Below are 23,332 nucleotides of genomic sequence, written 5' to 3'. Positions count from 1 at the left end.
ACAAATAGACGTGAGTGCAGACTCACCTCTGATTCTGTGCTATCTGCTGATTCACGTTGTAAATGTGCAACATTCAGTATTCTTCTTGTTTCTCATATGTCCATATGTACTCCTGCTATTTTGAGTGCATTGGACATTCATATACTTGCAGTGACGTATGGGTATGTAAGTATAGTATGTAGACTGAGCACACATTTTTAGGAAGACCTGTTCAACTGCTCGTCAGCACCAATGTTTAACCAGCAACTGTTTAAGTTCAAACTGACCATCAGAATGGGAAAGAAAAGCTGATTTAAGTGACTTTGAAAGTGGAATGATTGTTGGGCCTAGTTGGGCTGGTCTGAGTATTTCAGAAAATGTTGACCTTCCGGACTTTTCCCACACAACCAAAATCTCTAGGGTTTACAGAGAATGGTCTGAAAAAGAGACACTATCCAGTGAGCAGCACTTCTCTGGGGAAAATGCCTTCTTGATGCCAAAGGTCAGGGGAGAATGGCCAGACTGCATTGAGGTGATAAGAAGGCAACAGTAACTGATTACAACGAAGGTATGCAGAAGAGCATCTCTAAGTGGTTCACAAGATATCAAACCTTTAAGCAGAAGAGCACAACAGGAGCCACATATCAGTGAAGAACAGAAAAAAGAGGCTACAAGTCACAGTGTCTCACCAAAATTGGACTATAGATGGTTAGAACCTTGGTCTGATGACTCTCAGATGGTATGGTCAGGGTCTGGCATGTATAACATGAAAGCGTGGCTCCACCTTATGTCAGTGGTTCAGGCTGGTTGGGGTGATGTCATGGTGTGGAGGATATTTTCTTGGGATAAAACCTTCACCATCTGAACATCCTCTAACAGGTTACCTGAATAACATTGCTGTTCCAGTAGAAGAGCATAGGATAACAGCAGTTTTAGCTAGCCATTGCATAGCGAGCTATCACTGAGTTTGGTCACTAGCTAGCAGCAGTGTTTCATTGAATTACCAGGACAAATTAGTTTTTTATTGTAACTATTCTTAGCTGCTAAAGAAAAGTTACTCTTGATCAACAGCCATTTACTTTTCTATTTCAATAAAAATGTGTCTACTTCTACAAAAACAGGGAGCTTGTATTTAACATTTACGATGACAGGAGTCATTGCTAGCCACTGCCTTACTTGCTGTTTCTTATTTCATCACTAGCGACTATAACAGCAACATTACACTGAAATACTAGGTGTCTCAACTTTATTTGTAAGTGTCGCCTTCAGTGTAAACTTGTATTATGTGTCATCAGATGATGTACAAGTTGAATTGCTTGTAAGTGAATGCTAGGTGATAGGTATGTTTAGCAAATGCTACTGCTGCATGCCTAAAACTAAGACAACTCACTGTCTTCGATTTGAGACAAACTCACATACTATGCAATATAATTTATTTAAAAATAGTCTGCACTACATGGAGTGTACTAACAGAGCAAATTGAGGCCCCACATCTCATTTGTTTGTTATTGGAACTAGTCTTTGCTGCCACAGAAAAGTTACTCTTGATCTATAGTCATTTTATTTTCAATTTCCCTTCTTCTTTTTCCCCTTTTGGTTTATTTCCTTGTCTGCATACAAATATATCTACTTCTGAGAAAAGAGAGACCTTGCATTTAGTGTTTATCATGTTGATTTCTTTATCTCCTGCACTACCCTCCCTTTTATCTCTTAATCTGTCTGTCTTGCCTCTCGTCCCTGGTTGCCCTCTTCCTAATGTCTGTTTTTCGAGGCTTTTCTGTGTATTAGTTTCTCGCAGATTAGATCACTTTATTTACTGAGGTCACTTGACAGAGACAGATAGCTTCCAGGCTCCACAAGAGTATCTCCTTAACAAAACACAGAAAGGAGCACAACCAAAATGCAACAACTTCATTCCTACTTTACACCCTCTTAAATCCCAAACTGCACTTCAAAGCAGACAATGTCTCAGCTGGTACCAGCTGTATGTCTTCGACTTCCTGATTAAAACCAGTCCTCGGCTGACCGCATGTGAACTTGCTCTTAAAAAAAGGGCCAAAGGTCAGCTTGAGGGGAAATCTGTTTGGCATTTTCCAAAAGGGCTTTTACTGCAACTACAAAGATAGTCCTGTGTTTTCTTTTGGTCTTATACAAGAAGGTCTGCACTTAAGAGCAAACATAAGAAGGCCTATACAGAATATCTCCCAAGCTTCACATGAGTCATACAGTAAATACTGTTAAAGATAACAATCAGTGAAGAGAGGAGGTTTTAAGATGCTCTCCATCCAAGTCGTAAAGGTGCCTCTGGAGGATAATATGCAGATGGATCTGATGTTTTTTTAGTACGGATTGGTGGGTTTGAAAGGATTTGCATTGTTGGATACTCAACAGAATTTGTCTTTTTGCATATCTTTCACCCAGGATGTTGACCAGGGTCTATTTAAAACCTTGAAGTGCACACATGTGAAGTAAATCCTACAAATCCCAGGCTACCCACGGCGTTGCTGCCCTCTGCAAAGGTCTTGGTCATAACCCTGTCGTCTTTTATCCCTGAAATGGTCGCAGCCCCGAGAGAGGAGACAGACCCCTCTGCATTCCGCTCATTCCTGGTAGTTAAAAGTAAAGCCTCTTTAAATTCTGAGCGGAGGCCAACCTTTCCCAAATTGTGAGTTGTCATGGGACGCTTGAAAATGAAAAGGCAAGAGTACAGACCCAATATTTTACCAAAAGATGCAGCAGCCTTCATAAAGCAGACGATAAAAATCAAGCTTGGAAATATTGCTTTGGGTTTCCATAGAAAAGCTTTTACCGTCACTAACTTTATTATCTGTCTCATGTTTTCTTACAGCTGATGATAAAAAAAGCTCTCTGGGTACAAACACAAAACCGCAGCCTTGAATACAAACAGAGTCAAACTTTCTCAGTCTTTGTGAATACATCTGTGTTTCTGTGTGTGTCAAAACATCTTCACGGAAATGACATTTCTGAACAGAATGGAAGATTTTGTGTTTTTACTAAAAAAAAAGAAGAAAAAACATTTTTCCTTTATTGCTTGCTTTAAAAGTTATCAAATGAAGCCATTATTATTCTAATACTCAGCACCCCTTTGTCTTTTTCCACAATGACATTTGAAGCACAATCACAATACCACCAGGGGCATCACAGGGATATATAGTTCAAGGTGAAAAACAGTCACGCTGCTTTACAGCAGACCATGCTTGACAAAGCTTTAGCTACTGTGTGTGCTGAGAGACTTGAATGAAGAGTCCTCGTGTTCATGTTTTAATTCCAAAGAGTGCTGTTGGATAACTTCCAAGGGGAAAAAAGTAACAGACGACCTGTCAATGCAACACAATACAGTATCCATGTCTACAGTGTTGCATCAGTGGAATAAAACAGTCTGTGCAAGCTCGAAGACAAAACTTTGTTTCAAAGGAAAGCAAACTCTCACTTTAGTGGTGCAGAAAGCCGAATAAATGGTAAGTTCAAAAATAGGCAGCAATTTTTAAAGAAATAGGTAAAAGCTGTTCACACTAAACAATAGAACAAAATATAGTCAGATGGCAAAATAGACTAGTGATTAACATCAATCAAATGAATAATGACAGTTTGAATAGTATGGATGGTGTTAAGGGCTCTGCTGAGACAGCGTCTGTGTGGAATATCCTGGATGGATGGAAGAGAAGTCCCACTGATCTTTTCAGCAGTTCTCACCACTCTCTGCAGCGACTTCTTCTCTGGGACCCTGGAGCTGCCAAACCAGATGGAGGTACAGCTGGTCAGCACGATCTCGACAGTAACACGGCAGAAAGTGGAGAGGATGGGAGGGTGAAGGTATGCTCTCCTCATCCAGGAGCAGGAAGTACAAACACTGCTGAGTCCGTTTAACTACTGATCCTGTATTAAGTGATCAGTCCAGGCTGTCAGTTATCTCTACCCCCAAAAGCTTGATGCTTTTGACTACCTCCACAGCACTGTTGTCAAGGACGAGTGGGGAATGACTGGGCTGTTTTTTCCTGAAGTCGATGATAATCTCCTTGGTCCTCTCAATGTTCAGTGTTCAGGAACAGACTATTAACACTGCACCAGTCCACCAATCGCTTCACCTCCTCTCTATAGGACAGGTCATTGCTGTTGCTAATGAGACCTACCACTGTTGTTTCATCTGCATACTTGATAATGTGATTAGAAGCAGATGCAGCGCTGCAGTCATATGTCAGCAGCGTGAACAGCAGTGAGCTCGGAACAGAGCCCTGAGGCGAGCTGATGGAGAGGGAGATGGAGCTGGAGATGCTGTTTCCCACTCTTACTGACTGAGGTCTGTTGGTGAGGAAGTCCAGCAGCCAGTTACACATGGAGGTGCAGATACCCTCGGGTGTTGGTTTGTTGACCAGCTGCTGACCGTATTGAATGCTGAGCTGAAGTCAACAAGCAGCATTGATACATGACTGTTGTTCTCCTCCAGAAGTGCCAAGCTCCAGTGGAAAGCAGAGGAAATGGCATCCCCTGTAGACAGTTGAGGTTGGCTCATTCTGTACTTTTAGCTTTTCACGTACTTCCTGCGTCATCCATGGTTTCTCATTGGCCCTAGTGGGGATGTTCTTTATGACATTTTCCATAGAAGTCCCAATCAAGCTTAAACGTCTACTTAAGAATACAGCTTTGGTATTTGTATAGCTAGTTTCCTCAGCGGTACCAGCAGGATACTTTTGTAACTAGCTAGCTTAAAATGTATAAGTTCTTATAGTTTTCATTATTAGGTGTGCTTTTTATGAATTTTGCTACAATTACATCACTATGTAATAGTATCACACTCTATCACACTGCACTAACCAGCAGAAAGAAATTCGATTAATGTGTTTGTATGTTACTTAGCATAGCTGACTATGCTTGCCATCTTGAGCTAATCACTTCTGGCTCCAACAAAACCAAATGATGATGACCATACTGCTACACTCAGCAATCTAGAGGGGACTATGGCACAATGGCCACATCCATCTTTTATGTACAGTCATTAGTAATGAGTCACAAATGTGAGCTTGGTGTAAATTTTGTCTGTTATGGAAACTTTTGAAAGTTTTTGTTGTGAAAGCGAACAGTTTTGTGGCTAAATAACATGTCATAGAAACCGTGTCTTTCTAAGTATTCATTGTTTAGTTTGTTAAACTAAAAAGCATTTTGGCAACAGTGAACTTTGAGATTTTTTTTTATGTTTACAAGTATAAAAATCAAAATATCAGCCCTAAAACAATAAAAACAAACAGAAAAAAAGCAAAAGACTCACACATTCATCTGTGCATTGCTACGGTCTGTTAGATTTGGCTTGGGAAGAGATGATGAGATGAAATTTCAGTTTGAAAGAAGCATAATAACCCATGTCTCTGTGAAGCTAATATCTGAGAGTTAAAAAAGGCACTCCTGAAAGTCCAACCTTTAGCAAGACATATTTTCCAATTTCACCAGTCAACTCATGTTTATTTTTAGTTCTTAGATGGTAGGGTTATATTTTTCCTTTGACAATTTTTTCTTTTTTTACTAACTGCATGTGCTTTTACTTTTCTTTCTTCACATAGCGAGGGAACACTTCACGTCTTGCCGGCCTGGTAAAGAGTGTTCAGAAAGTGAGTGGGCTTGCTCTCTTGCCGGCAACTGACCCGAGATGGAAACTCTTTCCTTGTCCTTTTCCAAAAGAGCATTCTTTAGCAGCAGCCTCACCTCGACTGATCCCACTCCAACCGCCAGAAATACACACCAGAATCCTGCAACCGCAGCACACACACACGCATACACACACACACTGTGCATACACATACACTTTAGTGAACTTAGTCTAGGGTTTGGAATATGAAAATGTTCCCTGATGTTTAAAGAATTCACTAAGCATGCCATACTTTCCCACTTTAAGCGTATTTTACCACTTTGGCTCCAAATGACCTTATAGGAACTCCAAAAACACTTTATCTAATAGGAATCTGTTAAACGCGCCAGTGAAACGAAATGCCAAGCATTGACAGTTTTAGGCATGCTGTTTGGCACTTAGCAGACCCAAACAAACAGGTTTATCTGGCATATTCAACATATTTTCACGCCAAAACATACAAGCATGCAAGATAGAATTGAACCCACAATCCACTGCAAGAGCAGGAACCATGTTCTACGCTCCAAACTAGAGGAGTCACTTCTCTAGGGCAAAATGTTAGGGATTATTTCAGATAAGCTAGCAATGAGCTGCTTGCGATCAAGTTTGGTTTTTTTTCACATAAACGGTGGACTTCGGAAAAGTGGTTTTGATTCAGACTTTCTGCCATTTCTCACGCATAATTGCTCGCTCAAAGTGAACTGTCCACTGCGTTTCAGACAGGTGGGCTTTCCAAACAGCTGAAGATTCTGGATCAAAGATTGCAGTAATGACAGGCCAGCGTGGGCTATGTGTGCGACTGACTTGCATCTCAGAGATTAATTTAAGCTGCTTTCCTTGTGGGCTGTGTTAAAAAAAAGGGGGAAAAAAAGGAGGAGATTGTTTTTATGGGGAGCAGCCAAAACAGCTGAGGTTTCAAGGTGGAGGGAGAGAGGGAGCGACATCGGGACATTGGGGAGGCATTTAAATAAATTACACAGGGCGAATTTGTGCTGAGGACGTGTCATGGGTGGAAAGATGGAAGGTAATACACAGGTGTCTCATGTGTAGTGGATTTTACTCATCTCCAATGCAAAGAGAACTTCATTTGACAAATATTTAACATATTTGTTGACGTGTTCTTACTTTGAACTGCTGTTGATGGCATTCGCCTTTAATACAGCTTCCACTATGCTTGTTGTTCTCCTAGTAAATAACAAATCACAGTCACGGCATTTATACTACACCGTGGTTTTAAGCTTTAAGCTAAACAATGTTCTTCCTCACTAACTGCTATTAACTGTAGCACAGCTGGTATAAATTAAAGTTAAATGTCAAATTCAGCTGGTGTCTTTAGGGGTCATTGACCACAACGATGATAAACATAGTGTCAGTATGTAATAAGACTTCCTCATCTTCTTGCTGCACATGTATTTCAAGCAATTCAGTTTTATGTAACTTTATTTCAACAAAAATCAGACACACATATTGTTATTTTGAAGTGAACAATGTAAAACCTGTAGGCCCATACATCAACACAAATCCCTATCCTGATGAGGACACACATCAGGTCTTTCTTTCAGTACTGGCACCAACCGATCAATACAGTGATTCATCTTTAGAAACATGTACTGGTAGAAAATGGAGCCTTAAATCCTGACAGCTCAACACGTGATTTGTGGATCGGTTTAAGTTCGGGCTCTGGATTCTTGGCTTCCTTGGTGTTAGCATGCTACCTGTGCAGATGCATTTGAAGAACTGACTTTGCATTGCAAATCTCCAAACCAACTAGCTATAATCAGAAATGTAATCTTAGCAATGTTTTTTATGCCCTCCATTATGCTTAACTACCCAACAATACCTGAAACTGTGAAAGGGTCGTGATGCCTTTAAAGCAAAAGTTAATGCTGGAACTGTGAAAAGTGCTATGCAAACTGAAAACTACTTTACTACCACTTTACTAGCAGTTGGCAAGTGTTTGCAGACAAGTAGGCATCTTCAGACAAACTATGGACAACTGTGGCAATCTGAAGTTTGGTTCACCAGGCACTGTACACATCTTAGCAAACAATTTCACCTACCAACCTCTAGCAACCATTTGCCAACTACTTGCAAAATATACATTTTTTCCAGTGACAAGAGGCTATTGGGCGGTCACTGATGGACTCTAAACCTGATGATTCAGACTTTAGTGATCGGATTCAGGGTTCCAGCTGCCTACAGCAAACACTCAGAACGGTTTTCTTTTCTATACCAAATGGTGGTTGGCAGCCAGTTGCCAACTGGGGCAACAATCTCGGCCTGAGTGACTGGGGTGTAAATATAAGCTAGCTCGATTAACAAGCTGCATAATCTGTATGTGCTGGAAGCACTAACTGGTGCAAAGCTATGGGCTAATATGATGCTGCACTTTAATATACCAAGAATAGACCTGAAACTTCTTGGACAATCTGTGCCACATAAGCAAGCAATATCTGTCATGATTAAAAGTATTATAGTTATCATCTACGTCGGCTGTGCCTGTTTGCCAATCAAAACAGCCCTACCTCTAACTTTTAGCCTTAAAAATATCCAACAGGAGAAGTTATGAAAAAAACGTGTCTACTATGAGGTTGTTACGAAAGGGGAAAGTATCCATAAACACCCCAAACGCTTTGTGTATCTGTAAGCGTGTATTTTAATGCTACGAAGTTGGGCATTTTAACATGAGAGCCTGTGGGGACTTTCTCTTTTCTAGCATTTCAGCCTCAAGTAACCACTCCTGGAGCTGCTGTTACTGGCTTCATTTTTCACTCCCGGAGGTTTGGCCATTTAGAAGGCACTTGAAGTGACTGAAAGATGCAGTAAATATTTGCAAGACGAAAACATAAACCCAGCAAAATAATCTGGAGTCTGGCTTTTTATTTGTTCGATTATTGCCTGAGACTAAGCAATTATTTGAAAATCCACTCTTGAGAACTCTGGGATGTTTTTTTTTTTTTTTGCTTGCACAGATGTGCACATCACACTTGGAATATGAATTTGCATGCAAAGCATATTACAGCAAGGATAAGTAGACATGCACACCCAATGTCTGTTTGTATGACTGCAAGCACACTTGCACACACAGCGGGCCCTGACTCCACCCCCCAGCAGTTCGGTGATTGGCCTACTTTGAGACACGGCAGCTCGCTGGCAGATTTGAATACAGGGAAACAGAAAGGGAGGAATGGACCGAGGAGGAGGGGATAAAGAGAGGGGGGAGGTACACTACTTTGTCCCGTCTCTCTCTCTCTCTCTCTCTCTCACTCTCTCTGTGCTGGGTCAGGATGCAAAGGCTTACACAGGCAGGGGAGGAAACATGTCATGAGAGGTGATGACACAGCCACGGAGACGCATCCACATCCTCTCTGACTCCCAAGTTTGCTGCTCGCTGCTGCTTTTGCCACTGCCGCCGCTGCTGCTGTTTCTGCATCCCATAGAGGAGAGAGAGACCCAAAGATAGCTGCCATTCTCCCCCCCCTCCACTCCCACTTCTCTCTCTCTTCCTCTCTTTTTCACTTTTGTTTGTGGATGATGGGATTTTAATCATGTGGAAGGTAAGGAACAGAAAGCAGAGAGGGGAGTTTGATTTGTATTCTTTTTTTTTTTTTGTATGTGTGTGTGCTTACTGTATGGAGGTGTGGGAGGTGTGGGCTGTCTCAGAGGGAGTTCTCAGAGTAGTTTACTTAAGTCTCCCAGTCCCTGGGGGATTCCCGCATGCTTTCACCCTCCATCTCAGATCAGACTGTATTCTCAGTGGAAATAAGGAGTGGAAGCATTCAGTGCCAGCATTGCTGGAATGATAATGACAGAGCAGTGGCTTCAGGACTGAGCCAGTGTAGTAGTTTGGAGCCAGTCTGTATGGTGGTTGAAAAGAAACTTGTGAAGAAACAGTTGCTGGACAGACATTTATAGCGAGGAGTTCTGAAGAACTTCAGCTTTTAATTTGGGCTCATGTTCCTCCCTGAAGTGTGGCAGCTTCCACACACACGAGCAAATCAGTTGATCCCATTTTAAGAGGTCGACAGGTATTAGCTGTAAAACTTTGGCAGCTTACCAAAAAAGAAAAAGAAAACAACAAAAAACGGTGTCTGTGTGTGGGCATTGTTACGTAGCATGTGAGTCTGACTTTTTGTGACCCAAATTCAAAAAGCCACTGGATATTTTGGTGGTTGCTTGAAGCGCGGGCACACATAAAGGAGACAGGAGACAGTGCCTTGAAGGATGCTTAAAAGTGCGCTCGTACTTGAGTACTTGAGTGTGTAAGAGCAGCTTCAGAGGTCCCAAATGTTTTGTCTGCTTTCCACTAAAGTGTGCAGGGAGTTTGACAGCATTAATTTGAAAGGGGAGATGTTTATCTGTACTGTCCTCCCCAATTCCTTCCTCCTCGTTTGAAAGCCCTGTATGTGCAGATAGGATAAAACACCTTTGTATACAGGTTAGCTGCACTACATGCTCTACACGTTGTTCACATCGACACAAGTCGCTCATTCGGTGTTTCTAAGCCTCCCAGAGGTCAGGTTATTGAATTTCTCTGCGTCTCCAGTGTGCTGAGCCGTGTTAAGTACACATCAGTGCATGTGTGTGAGAGCGTGCATGCATCTTGTGTGTGCTGAAGCATGTGGGTGACAGCTGGATAACACGGGCTCAGGGCTGCGAGTGCTTTTTCTCACCTGCGGCGGGTCAGCGAGATCAAGGAAATCCAGGTTTCTGTGTTTGATCTGCAGTACAGTGGAGAACTTGAGGAGGCGGAGGTCACTGTAGCCTAAGTTGAGGCCTTAATTAAGCAATCAAATGCATTAAATAGAAGTAGGTGCTGCTCACTTTTAGTGATAGTTTATGTTGAAGTTGGAAATGGCTTTAACCTCATGAGGTCTGATGTAAAGTAACCCTAACCGCTAACCATATATTCTTCATAACATAGAAGTTTTTTGGTGGTAAATAGTTTATGATTGCTCTGATTTATAAACCCACGTATTTTGATCCGTACAGGTCAAAGTTTGGTCACCAGCAGATTATCACGGTTGTCCATAGTTTGTTTGGAAGATGCCAACTTGTCTGAAAACACTTGTAAAATAGTTTTCGGCTTGTGTAGCACTTTTCAAAGAGACTGTTCACCATTAATTTTAACTGTCTATGGAAGTCATATGGAAGTGAAATTATCCAATCCATCCAAATATAGCAGTGCTTATGTGCTCACCATAAGTTGCCATATTCAAAGTCTGCTTTGACATGAATAGACTAGGCAAAACAAAAAGACCCTCTCTGTACTTGGTCCTTAGCTGTCAGTTTGCCGACCAATATAGCAACAATAGCATTGTTGCGGTTTCTTTTCCTGTTTCCCCCCGACATGTTTCATTGAGACATTGTCAGCCTGGGCAGGCTTGACTGAAGCATCTTAGGTTTCAAACCCCCCTCTCTCTCTCGTGAATGAAGACTGAGCGTGGGAACTATGTAGACAATTATAGCAAATGCTGATTTTTTTTCATTTCTTTTCCTTCTTGGAGCACATCTGTCAGTTTATGTAAACTTGACTCAAGGATAAGGTGCAGTCTTAAACTTTGAGCGTCGCTGATTTAAAACGGATGGCTTGGTTTCTTTGAAGAAGAGCTGTGTGAGGTATTTATAGACAGTGTAGCCTCTAGTTTGGAGAAGTAGGCAGCAGTAATGGACTGCAAGCTAAGCAATGTGCTGCTATTGACAGGGTTGGAAGCCAAATATATTGTAATCCGAGACCCACAGATGAAGAAAATGTAGGGTAAGTTGTGTCACCGTTTTACCTCGCTGTACGGCAGTCCTTTCTGATGAGGTGCTCAGGCTGTTACCAACCTCTTCAGAAACACCCTTGACAAAAAATAACTTATTTTTTCTTCCAGAATACTGGTTGCTGATCAACTACAGCTTTGACTTTAGTTTTCTCACAACGTACTCTCACTTCCAGCTCAACAGTCATTTTTAATCACAAACCCCATCTCCTCTTAAAATGCTATTGTTGTCTTCTCCTGAGGTAGCTGGGGCCTCAGGTTAGGAAACATGTTTTTTTGTTTTTTGTTTTTTTTACACTATTTTACTTTTGTTTTAGGCTTTAACTTTTCTGAAGCTGTTTGGTTACATCATTTTTCCACTCGTCACCTAACCACTCTGGAGCCCAAAGTCAGTGTTTGACATCAGAGTTCGTCAAAGTTCCTCAAAGTTAACATTTTTGGCTGTTTCTATGTTGTTTTCTTTTATTTAGCCTGAAGTTAGCATATTTGGACAAGAGAGTAATGTGCTCAATTATCCACTAATGCTAGGAGGCATGGTTAGCCAGCTGTATCCATAAACTGTAAGATTGCAATGCACAGACAGATACTGTATCTGCTAATTATTGCCAAGTGTCAGACTAATCAATATCACCAAAACTCAAGACTGCTGTACTTTGCATGTGTCTTCACTAGGAGTTGTGTCACTAAGTCCATTTGAATCTGATAAAAAGTCTAACCAATCATGGCACCAGTTGATGAGGATCTCTAAAATTCTTGAATGATCGGACTCTAAGGTAAAGCACTGCAAAAGTACAATTAGGATATTGATTTTGCTGGTTAGGTTGCTGTTATTTTGTTAGTGCTAAAATAGGCTTTGCTAGCAACAGTGTATAAAGCAGCTTTTTCTCCAAAGTGGGGGCATGCTGCAGGTACTTCACCGATTATGGAAAAGCACTTCATATGACCTAGCTTTAAAGAAAATGCAATAACGCTTTGATCACAAGGAAAAAATGTATTCCAGAAAAACTTGGTGGCTAATGCCGTTACAAGCAGACAGCAGTGCTACCCCCAAAATATTCTGTTATCTCACAAGGATGTAGTATCCATGATAAAACGGGGAGGTAGAACTCCTGAGAGTCTTATCTGCCCGTAATTGGTTAATTTGATCTTCAAAGCGTCAGCAGTTGCCTACTTCAGACGCTCGAGGGGTGAACTGCTAATTGCTATCTAAACACGCTTGAAAAGGGACAAGACATACTGGATTCCTTTCTCTCTCTCTCTCTCTCTCTCTCATTCTCGCTCTATTTCCACTCCAGATCAGTTCATTTTATCCACCCCAGTGCGTTCTTTAATCACCCACTGGATAAGATGAGAGTGCAATGTTGCTATGGAAACATCAGAAACGGTGACAATGAGCACAATCGGTTCAGTGAGAGTTGGCAGCTTGTGCAGTCCTGTGGAGAGGATAAGTGGTTCCTCAAACTTTTTATTTTAAAGTTGTCAGGCGCCTCAACAGTGTGCTGCAGTGTGGTATTGGACAAGTTTCAACATTTTAACTATATAAATATAAAATCCACAATGTTTGTACGACTATCAGGCTATTACACAGTAATTTTAGAAACAAAGGAAATAAAATACTGGATTTTGTTCTACTTAATGGAGGCTGAAGTGTAGGCTTTTTGTCTGATCTGCAGTCGAAATAATTCATGTTTATACTAAAAGGTTGAGTGGAGGATTATACCACGGTGCAGTGACCCAGCACTGCAAATAACTTTCTACTAATGTGGCAAAACTAAACCCTATGTACTGTGAGTCATTTTAATATGGTCAGTAAAACCTGTGATACTGAATCTTTCTGAATAGAAACACAGAGAAATGAAAGAAGAAAAATGAAAATAAATAAATAAATAATTGACGTTGAACTCTTCTTCAACATCTAAATCCTTGTCTCCTTCGCTAAATGTGCATGACAGTTTCGCTTCTCAGACTAAATTAATGAGCGGCCACACATTCCACATGATGCTTCTCCGCTGAACAAGTAGTTGTTTTATTGCCTGGTGAATTTGGAAATCATAACTAAAAAATGTACTGATGAGAGTTGTCCTGTCGCATGGAGCAGCGTGATGTTAGCGAGGTCAAATTTATGATAAAAACAGCCTGAAATTTTACAGATAAAATCTAAAGATTTTATCTAGCATCCTAAAACAAATCAGTTCAATTTCTGTAAGTCTCTTTGCACATTGTTAATTGCATTCTTTGCTTTTTGGGTCATTTGATTCCACACATTATCATCTAAGAACCTTTGACTATTTCACCATGAAATAATAAAAACACAAAACCTAAACTAAACTCATAGACTGTAAAAGATGGACATAGCCATGTGATTACACTCACTGGTATTGTCAACTATGGATTTCGAATTATTCTAGCATCATGGTTGTTGCCATCTTGGCTTTCTGGAACCAGAAGTTATCACATTATTAGCTAATGCTAAGTAGTTTGTTTAGCAAGCTTTAAAGATAACTACTAATCAGTGCTAAGTAACATATTTAATATGCTACACCAAAATTCAAGCAGACTTTCTGGTTTAGCAACATAGAAAACAATGTAGTTTGTCACATCAATGTATTCAAAATGCTCGGTGTGTTCAGAAGTCCAGTTCAGCGACTCAGGTTCGCAGGAGGTAAAGCTAGCAGACAGCAATCAGGTACAGTTGCCTTTGTTGGCACACAATGATTTCTGCCATGCATTAAAAATCTGAATGCCCTGAGTTAACCTCTCCCAAGTTCTAAATGCTGCTTTCAGTCTTTGTAAACTTGCTACATTTTCTGTTGTAAATTTTTTTCTTAAAATGTCTTTATAATTTTGTCACTGCAACTGACATCAATCAACTCACTCTTAGGGATGCATTAGAGTCTTGGTAGGTTAGAGTCTTTGTCTTATGTGGGCAGCATGAATTAACTTTTGGAGCCATCCTCAAGTAGGTAGGTCATATTTTCTCAGAGGATTAAAAGCTAACAAAAATGAAGATCCCAAAGATCAGCACTGCTTTTAAATTGTTTATGTAACATGAAGTTTCAGTTTCACTAATGGAAGGCAAAATCAGTGATCCTCTCAGCATGCTGCCTGATAAAAAACACCCTTTCACAGGTGTCAGGTTGGGCTCGGTTCTGAAAAAACATTGCGGACATTTGATACGCATCAAGGGATTTACTCAATCAGCTGCGGCTCGGCAGATGTGTTTGGAATATCCATCATTCTTGAGGTCTTGGATAGGTTGAATACCATCCTGCTTTTTGACATTCGTAACCTTCCAGTTCAACATAAACACAGATGACTTGAAGCCTTGTATTAAAAATCTAGTATAATTGTTAGCATATTCCACATCTCTGGTGTCATGACACAAGGTGCCCTGTGGAACAGGGTCATTTAGGCATTTCAGGCAGGTTAAACTGAGTTTATATAGAAGTAATCAGCTTTTTCTTGAAGAAGCAGATGTCCAAGGTGACTGCTTGACCACAACTTAACAAATTCTCAACAAGATGAAATCCTAATTTCCAACAAGTTAAAAATCTTCAAACACAAAAGAAAATCTGGGTTTTTCCACAGAGAAATCTGTGCACAACTATAAGATATTCATTGTTTTATCCAGAAAATGAGCCATAATAACATGTAAATGTAACTCGATAAGAAGGATATTTTGCATCAGTAATCTTAATTGCCCTGAATAGTTCCCAAAAACAAGATCTTTTTGCATGCTACACTGCATGAGTCATGCAAATGCTGCATGCGTGGTGTTTATCCCACTAGTGCTCTGTTCATGCATGCAAACACTGGCTTACCTAATCTTTACCAGCTCTCTGGGGCCATTTTCACATCGAAAACATTTCATTATCCAATCAAAGTTGCTATGATAATTTAGCACTTCAGGGCATAACCACAGTTTAATCACTTTCATCTCCACTAGGGGATCCTAAGCGCACATTTTGAGGCAGCATTAAGGCATTATAGAATAATTGTGCTCATGGAAGGAGACATTAACTAAATCTGTAGTGTCTGGAAATGCAGCATATGAGGGTTCAGTGAGTGCTCTCTTTCCTGCAGTCAGTCTTATGTCAAATAGCCAACTGAGGTTCTTACTGTACAGTTTGAAAAGTGAACCAGAAGTAACGTTGAAGTGCATCAGCTTTTAATTATTGGACAGTAAATGGCACTTAACTCAACTGTTGCTGCAGTGAATTCTATTACAGTGTGAATTCAAGCTAGCACTATTGTGATGTGTGATTATCAAAAGGTGTCAGAAAAGTGTGACGTTTTGCTTCCAGCTAAGTGTAGGGTGTTTTTTTCCCACCCCAATTCAAAAAGATGACTATTACACTCATTTTCAGCTCTGAATTTTTGCTCTTGGACTCTACTAAAGTTACTTTGCATGATTCAAAGTTCAAAATGACACTTGTTCATGTATGATGAGCCTTGGCGCAGTCATCCATTTCATCTCTGAAGCAGGCTGTTTTAGCTCCCTTTCCCCTTACTTTAAGCCAACTTTCTTCTAATTGGCAGACCACATTAGGGATAACCCCCGTGACATCATTTAGAGTTGAGAGTAGAAAAAAACGATCAGAATTGAGGTGTTTAGAGCTGCTGATTACACATGCGTATTGTTGAACCTTTGGCCAGAGAGAGAGACCAAAACAGCGCTAACCGTTCTGGCACACACTGAAGAGTTTGCAATTAATTTTCAATAAAATGTTTTACATTTATTTATATATTGCATGAATTTATAGCCGATATTTTGAGATCACCAGGTTTTAAAAGTTATATAGGTAGATAGAAATCCTTTACTAATAGATGATAAAGGCACCTATGTGTGTTTGCATGTGGTGGGAGAGTAAAGATCATTCACCCTGATAAAAACTGTCCTTGACAACAACAGCTTTTGAGTTGTTAACATAATCTCCACCCCCCTACCGCCCTCCATTTTCACATGCGCCACTGTACCCAATCTGGGTCACATAAGTGAGATCCCAGACAGACCCTGCCACACACGCACCGTCTCACACAAGCACCCACACCACATTCACAAATGTCACCCTTTATTATAATCACTAATAGCCTCTGCATCCCAGACTATGACCAGCCAATCCTGTTAGGTGTGACTGACCGCTTCGAAACATGAAAGGCCGGGATTGGTCACAGCCAGTATTGTAGGAAGCGGATTAGGGATCAGCATGGCAGGGTATCTGGAATCAGACAAAAGCTTTGAGTGTGTGCGTGCGTGTGGCAACTGCTAGTGTTGGTAACTTGTTAAATATCCAGTCTCATACTGTAGTGAACACGAAGGAGAAGTTAAGGAGGTAGAAGGAAGGAAGGAAAGGAAAAGGAAAAAGATTTTGAGTTCTAATTCTCCCTTGAATTTGACATCTAACACTCAAAAAGCTTTTTTATCACTAGAAGTGGAGTTTGGACTTCGTTAGCTTCAGCTCTGGGCATGTTCATCACCCAACTTTTTCGTCCTCTGTCCTAATTGGACTTATGACAACTACACCTGTGAGCAAGGCTGTTGAATATATAAAATGAATTTCCTTGCACTTCAAGATTTATTACATACAAGACGAGCCAGAAGGCTAATAGTGCAGGAAAACATTGTAGAAACATGCTGTATAGACATGGCGATGCAGGAAGATACTATGTAACATGATGATGTACCAGCTCAACAATTTTCAGTTAACAGAACTTTCTATTTTAATTTGCAAGTTTATTATAAAATGTTACTTTTTACAGTTTTGTCTTGGCTAGCATGGTGATAGTCACGAACACTGCAATATACTTTAGTAATTGAGCACAGTATTGAGGCATGCATTCTAATATAAAGTATAAAAATAATGCAACACTTGTAGTGCAACTAAATATTTTAGGTAATGTAATAATTTGGACCTGGAATTCCAGAGCATCCCGGATTTGACCGTTAATTATTGATGGCCAAATACAATGAAATTGTATATTAAGAAGAACGTTTAACCAAAAAGATGAAGTTCAAAACTTAGATTTTAAATTTAATAAAAAATATATCTGTTTAATTTAAAACATTCGGCTGTGCACCGTTGAAATTAATCTGGTCCAACCTTAGCAAGGAGAGAAAACCCCTGAAAAGGCTCCTTGTTCTCAACAACCTCACGAGGTTGAAGGTTAATCTCTCCAGCTCTCCAGCCCTGCTATGAAACCAGATTATAGGATTTGCAATTCAGGGAAAAACATAAACATTTGAGGGATCTTTAAAATTCTTTGACATATTGATGTACGTGAGGTGTCAAATGGTTTAGATGTTGGCAAAAAAGCGAAGCCAAGTAGAGGTTGCACTGAAGAGCTCACAAAAATGTAAATAATTTATTCAGCTTTTTATAAAAATGTGAATAATTGAGAGCTGCTTCTTTTTCTCTCTCTGTCCCAGTTGCTAAAGTAGGCGATGTTTGTGGGCAGTTTAGGCAAAATGGTACCTGACAATCCAATGCGGACAGGTTCTGGTCACCTTTACCCTGAGCGCATTGTGAATCTATTACAGATTCAAATTTGCATTTTGAAGTTTGAGCAGGAAAAGACTTTGTAATGTTACATTTTACAGGCGGCAAAGGCTGACAGCCAGATATCGTCATGTTTTGGCTCGGCTTCAGATGCTTTGCCCTCTTTCGCTCGGTTCTAACATTTCGCTGTGTGTTTGCTATTTTCTGCCTCTCTGAGTTAAGAGCAAATTGGAACAGCACGATCATAAAGTGACACACACATGCAGTGTGTATGCTTATTATGCGAGCCAGGTCAATGGGGATGACCTACTTCTCAGTTCTGCTCCGTGCGCTGCCACAGTCGCACACGTCAAATCACCAAATGGACCCTGCACCCAAATGTGAGGTTTTTTTCATAGCTTTTTTGGGTTCTTATTGCCGAGTAATTTCTTTTAACGTAATTTACCCAAAGCTATCTGGTAATGGAATCTCTCTACACTTCCACGCAGAAGTGTTGCTCGTTTTAGTTGAGTTTTTCAGGTTTTTGTGCAGTTGAAGTATTCATTGTGCTGAAAAAAATCAGAAAAAGCAATGCAATCAAATTTCCCTGAAGCAAAATTTTAAGAGAACAAATGATCACAAAGTAAGTTTTATTACAAAAACCTATAAAACATATCAGTGTTTAGACCTGCAGTTAGCAACAATTATCATCATCATTATGAGTGTCTCAGTGCATTATGTAAAAGTGCAGCGCTCAGTCTTTCCCTTTACATCGAACAGAGAATCTCTCTCTCGCTCGTCTGGGGATTTTTTTTTGTCTGCATCATTCTCTTGTTGAATCAGTTTTTAGAAAATGGAGAGAAAAGAAAGAGGTCCTATGAAAATTTTAACAGTTCAAACTACAAGGGGAAAGGAAAGCGGCAACCTTCGTGGACCTGACGTTAATGAAAGATTTAGAAGCAGAATGCAGACTAATGGGGGGAGCCGAGCCCAAATATAAACAGGAAGGGAGATCAAAAGTTGACAGAGGCTTAATTTCTAAATGAATTTATTAGTTATTTTCAGATACATTTATATGTGGAGTGAGTGAGCATTTGTCTAAATATGAACTCATTTCTAAAAAGTACTTTAACCTCTAACCCAACCCTGTCTGTCTTAATAAACACTCATTGCAACATCTTGATGAATTCTCAATCATCCAGGAAAGTAAATCTCCAAAAGTTGAATCTGTTCATCTGGACGTAGCGTTTTGTGGGAGAAACGTTTCTCCCACAAAACGCTACGTCCAGATGAACAGATTCAACTTTTGGAGACTCATTGCAACACACACCAAATCTTTGGTAGTCTCTTTAAATACTTAGGGTTTGGTTTAGGCTGAGGGTTAAGGAAGATTAGCCAGAGTACTGGCTAATCACAGGGATAAAAGTTGGGTTTGATTTAACCCTCACTGAATAAGTGAACGCTGAAATAATGGCCAGTTGCAAAAGGTTATGTGTTGGCATTCATGGATCAGAGACCATATAAAAGTTACTTTTCTTTTTCAAAATAAAACAGCAGGCATTTCAGCGAGGCATCGGGGCAATGACATTTGTACCCTCTCAAAATAGAAATGTAGCATTTTGGACTTGTGTTACACCGTGATGTAACATGAGATGAGTAGAGACAGAAACAGAAACAGAGGAAGACTGAGATAAACAAATGTCAATCTGATCCTTCTGAGCCTATCATATCTATTGAATATTATATTGCCATTTCTGAGGAAAAGGTCACAGAGAGAGTTTCACTGAATGTTCTTACAGTTTGTGCTTTCTGACTGAATTTTTCATGGTTAAAGCAATGAAATTAAACTGCTTCCTCATTTGCCTTGAGATTTGTACACTCTCAAAATCCTCTTCGTGGGAACATTCGTTGATTTGACATGATGAGCCTTTTCACATTGCAGTAAAATTGGTATCACTACATTAGCAATGCATCTGAAAGAGCAGGATCTATTGTTGAAATGCTTCCTTGTTGATGAGTTCAAAAATCATTTTGCAGGCTCCCCTACACGTAACAGTCAGCAGTTTCAATAACCACATCCTGTTTTAGCATGGTTGAAAATACAAAAATGTAGGACAGTGGGTATTTTACAGACAGAAGCAGTCGATGCACTGATTGCGAACACCAACAAAAAGTCAGTAAACAATAGAAATCTTAATCAATGTTATAACTGTGACTGAAATAACAGTTTAAAAAGATCTTTTAACTTTTCAGGGTACTAGCTCTAAACATTTATCTAGTGCTAAGCTGAGCTAACACCACATACAGTACATAGTGGTCACTGGCAGTAGTAATTATTAATTAGTAATTAGTATTAGTATTAGTATTAGTAAGTAGTAGTAAGTAAGTATTACATAATGGCTGGTTGAGACTACACCTAAACTAGCAAAGTTTCATGAGATATTGATGATTATTGCTAGCAATTTTGTCAGCACTAATGCTAAACCTATAATAGCTGTATAGTTTGGTTGAAAACAGTTTCCTCTTGAAATTTGACTCACCTGTAAACAGGCACCTTTAAAAAGTGAAAACATCATTCAAGCTTATTAAAGACTATATAGTATCGTGCTAATAGCTAACACTGTATGACCAAGGCAAACAAAGTATCGATAGAAAGCATTAGTCTGTATGCTTAAAGCTGTTTTTTAAATTTTAGCATGAGGACATATCTTTAGTAACGTGTACAATGGCATTATTACTCATTACACAGCAGGATAGAGCTGCTAACATGAGCTAAAATTCAAAACATCATGAATCTGTTTTTTGACACAACCTTAAATAGTTATATAATGAGTAACAATCGCAGATTATTCCAAGCAGATAGATGAAAATAGACAGAGAAAAACAGATTATTTTAATGAAACACGACATTTAGAACTTCTTTGAAAGCAGCTGTTAAACAACATTTCGATAAACTAGATAAATATGTTGTGGACATCTTTAGTCTACACACAAAATTGTTAAGCATTTTAATGAAAGATGAAGAACAAAAATATAATGAGCCTTCTCCTCTTTTTTATACATAGACTTCTGTAAATTAGGTAGATGTCATTTTGGATGAGGCACTATGCAGCATCCCATAAAAATATAGCTGCAAGTAATGTTACAAACATCAGCTCCTGTTCAGAATGAAACATTTTCTTCACATGCTGAAGCTGCAGAGAAACAGAGGAGAAATGACTGTAGAGGAGTCTTCCACTGCTCATTCAGCTTTGTATTGCCCCCCACTGAACGCTATTGGTACTGACATTTCAGTGGTTCCAGCACAGCAGACGAGTCTTTCACACATAGTGGCAGCTCTGACAGTCATGGGGCACAAAGTGATGGTGGGAAAAATAAACAACTCTGATTCCATCAAGTTTTTCCTCCACTCTGAATGGCCTTTCTCCCCCCCTCTCTCTCTCCTGCTTTCTCTTCTTTGCCTCCAGTTTTTTGAAATTACTTCTTTACATCCCCTTTCCACTCGTTCTTCTTCTGTTTTGTTCTCTGTCACCTCAAAACATGGTTCAACAGTGTCACCTATGGTGTATTGAGAGGCATTTCATCTTGTCTCATCTGCCAATTTGGATTTGTGTAACTATGCATGTCTATATGTAAGCGCAGATTTAGATTTGTGTGTGTTCCTTTGTCAGAGTGAGGGGGTTTTTTTTCGCTTCATCCTTTCGTGCCTCCAGGTTTCCTCCCTCCCCTTTCAAACCTGTCAGAGCTTTGTCAATGTCTAACTTTTTTTTGGCTTTGTCAGGAAGTTATTTTTTCCTGCATCTACCTTCTCTACTTTGTTTGTTAGTTGGCTGACAGCTGTGTGCTGGAATGGAGTGCATTAAAAAAATAGTCCTTAGACTGGCCCAATTCATATTTAGTTCATTTGTGCACTATCATTACCTTCAAACAGACAACACTCATGCATTAGATTTCTTTTGTTTTAATGGTTACGCTTTGTATTAACCTCATTGTGATGAGTCTAGAGAGTCTGATTGACAAAAGGAAGCATGCTCCAGAAGGAGTGGAACTGTTTTAAACTTCATGAATACCTGAGAATTAAATAGAACCTTTTTTTAATGTAATATTGGATTATTGTGGTCTTGTTCAGTGAGCTATTTAATCTAGTTCATCTGTTAATTAACAACAGTCGATCAATAGTCCTCTGCTATCAGCGTGGAACAAGTGGAACATGATGAACCAGTTTGAGGACATCCGATTGGCCGAGCTCACACATTTTTTAATATCAACTTCATCAACGTGGTTGGATTGTCACGTTTTTCGACATCTTTTAAAAACAAATGCAAGCCTCAAAGTAATTTAAAGGATAAATGTTTGCAAGTTTGCCAGCTAACCTTAACCAGTTTGTGCCGGCCCCTTTTTTTGTCAGCTTGAGTCAGGTTGAGATGTTTGTTACCGATAGAAAAAGGGGAAAGTATTAAACATGTGTAGAAAGTTTGTAGAAAAACAGATATTAATAAATAGGACCGTATATGTTTGCTGCCCTATAGGAATACTTATAAATGAGAAGGGTTAAAAAATCACCTGATACACAATGCTATATGGTATTATATTTTAGTATCTTATAAACTGATGATTACTAGATTGTTTCTAAGATTAAGTTTTTGTGGTTTCATTAGTTTTATTAAAATAACATATGTACCATATTAGATATTAAAATATTAGAATCCACAGATAAACAAATAAACAAAGAGTATAATAAACATATCTAAATTATTTTAATATTATAGTAGAACAAAAAGTAAAAAATGAAGTTTGACTAATGCATCATATCTAGTTAAGCTAAAATAAAGAGGATACCAGATTAAACAGGTTACAATGACCTCTTTGGGATTTTCAGTCTTACTAACAAGTTAAGTTAGCTTAACTTTGCTTAGTCTTCCAACTGTGGGGTGTTAGGCTAATGATGTACAGCTAGTTAAGGGTTTGTTTTTTGGCTTTAAATGACAACATATGCATTTAGTTCAAGTTCTAGAGTTTGTCTAGAAAATTACTTATCAATCTTTTCAGCATCTTTAGCCACAAGCTAGTTGCTAACTTAGTCCGGCTGCTATTGGTTGCATGCCAGGTAAAAGTAGGATTTAAGAAGATTTTTTTTTTTTGTCACAAAAGACTTTACACACCTGACAGGAGTTAAAATACAGAGATTGATGATAATTCTTCCCTACACAAGTGTTCTCTCCTTATTTATATATATATGTATAAGAAACAGATTACTGAAGCTGTGCCAGGTCGCAGCCTCTTGTTGTATTGTTGGTTTTTTTGTGTAACCATCTAGGTAAAAAAAAAAAAAAAATCATAAAAAAAGTTGAAAGATTTGGGATTGTCCCAATCTTACATTGCTTGCATTTAGGTAGGAGTGAATTTAGAGCTCTTTTGCCATCATCTTACATTTGGAGAAGTCAGTGTGTTAAGTTTGTGTTTACATACATGAC

The 23,332-nt window shown here is 39.4% G+C and overlaps 1 protein-coding gene across 2 annotated transcripts in view; it reads left to right on the top strand.

The window, feature by feature from the left end:
- Positions 1-23,332, top strand: part of LOC100692412 (E3 ubiquitin-protein ligase Midline-1) — a 79,111-nt gene that overhangs the window by 15,111 nt on the left and 40,668 nt on the right. Inside the window, exon 1 of one of the 2 annotated variants that reach the window (XM_005450009.4) lies at positions 8,871-9,174. The exons of the other annotated variant lie outside the window; for it this stretch is intronic. The gene's annotated coding sequence lies outside the window, so the exon portion shown is untranslated. Of the gene's footprint in view, positions 1-8,870; positions 9,175-23,332 lie in introns of those variants that run through there. 2 annotated transcript variants of the gene reach the window in all.

The sequence above is a fragment of the Oreochromis niloticus genome, linkage group LG23, assembly GCF_001858045.2.
Source record: "Oreochromis niloticus isolate F11D_XX linkage group LG23, O_niloticus_UMD_NMBU, whole genome shotgun sequence".
In the NCBI taxonomy this organism is placed as follows: domain Eukaryota; kingdom Metazoa; phylum Chordata; class Actinopteri; order Cichliformes; family Cichlidae; genus Oreochromis; species Oreochromis niloticus.
The sequence above is the reverse complement of the archived record's forward strand: the minus strand, read 5'-3'. Positions and strand labels throughout refer to the sequence as shown.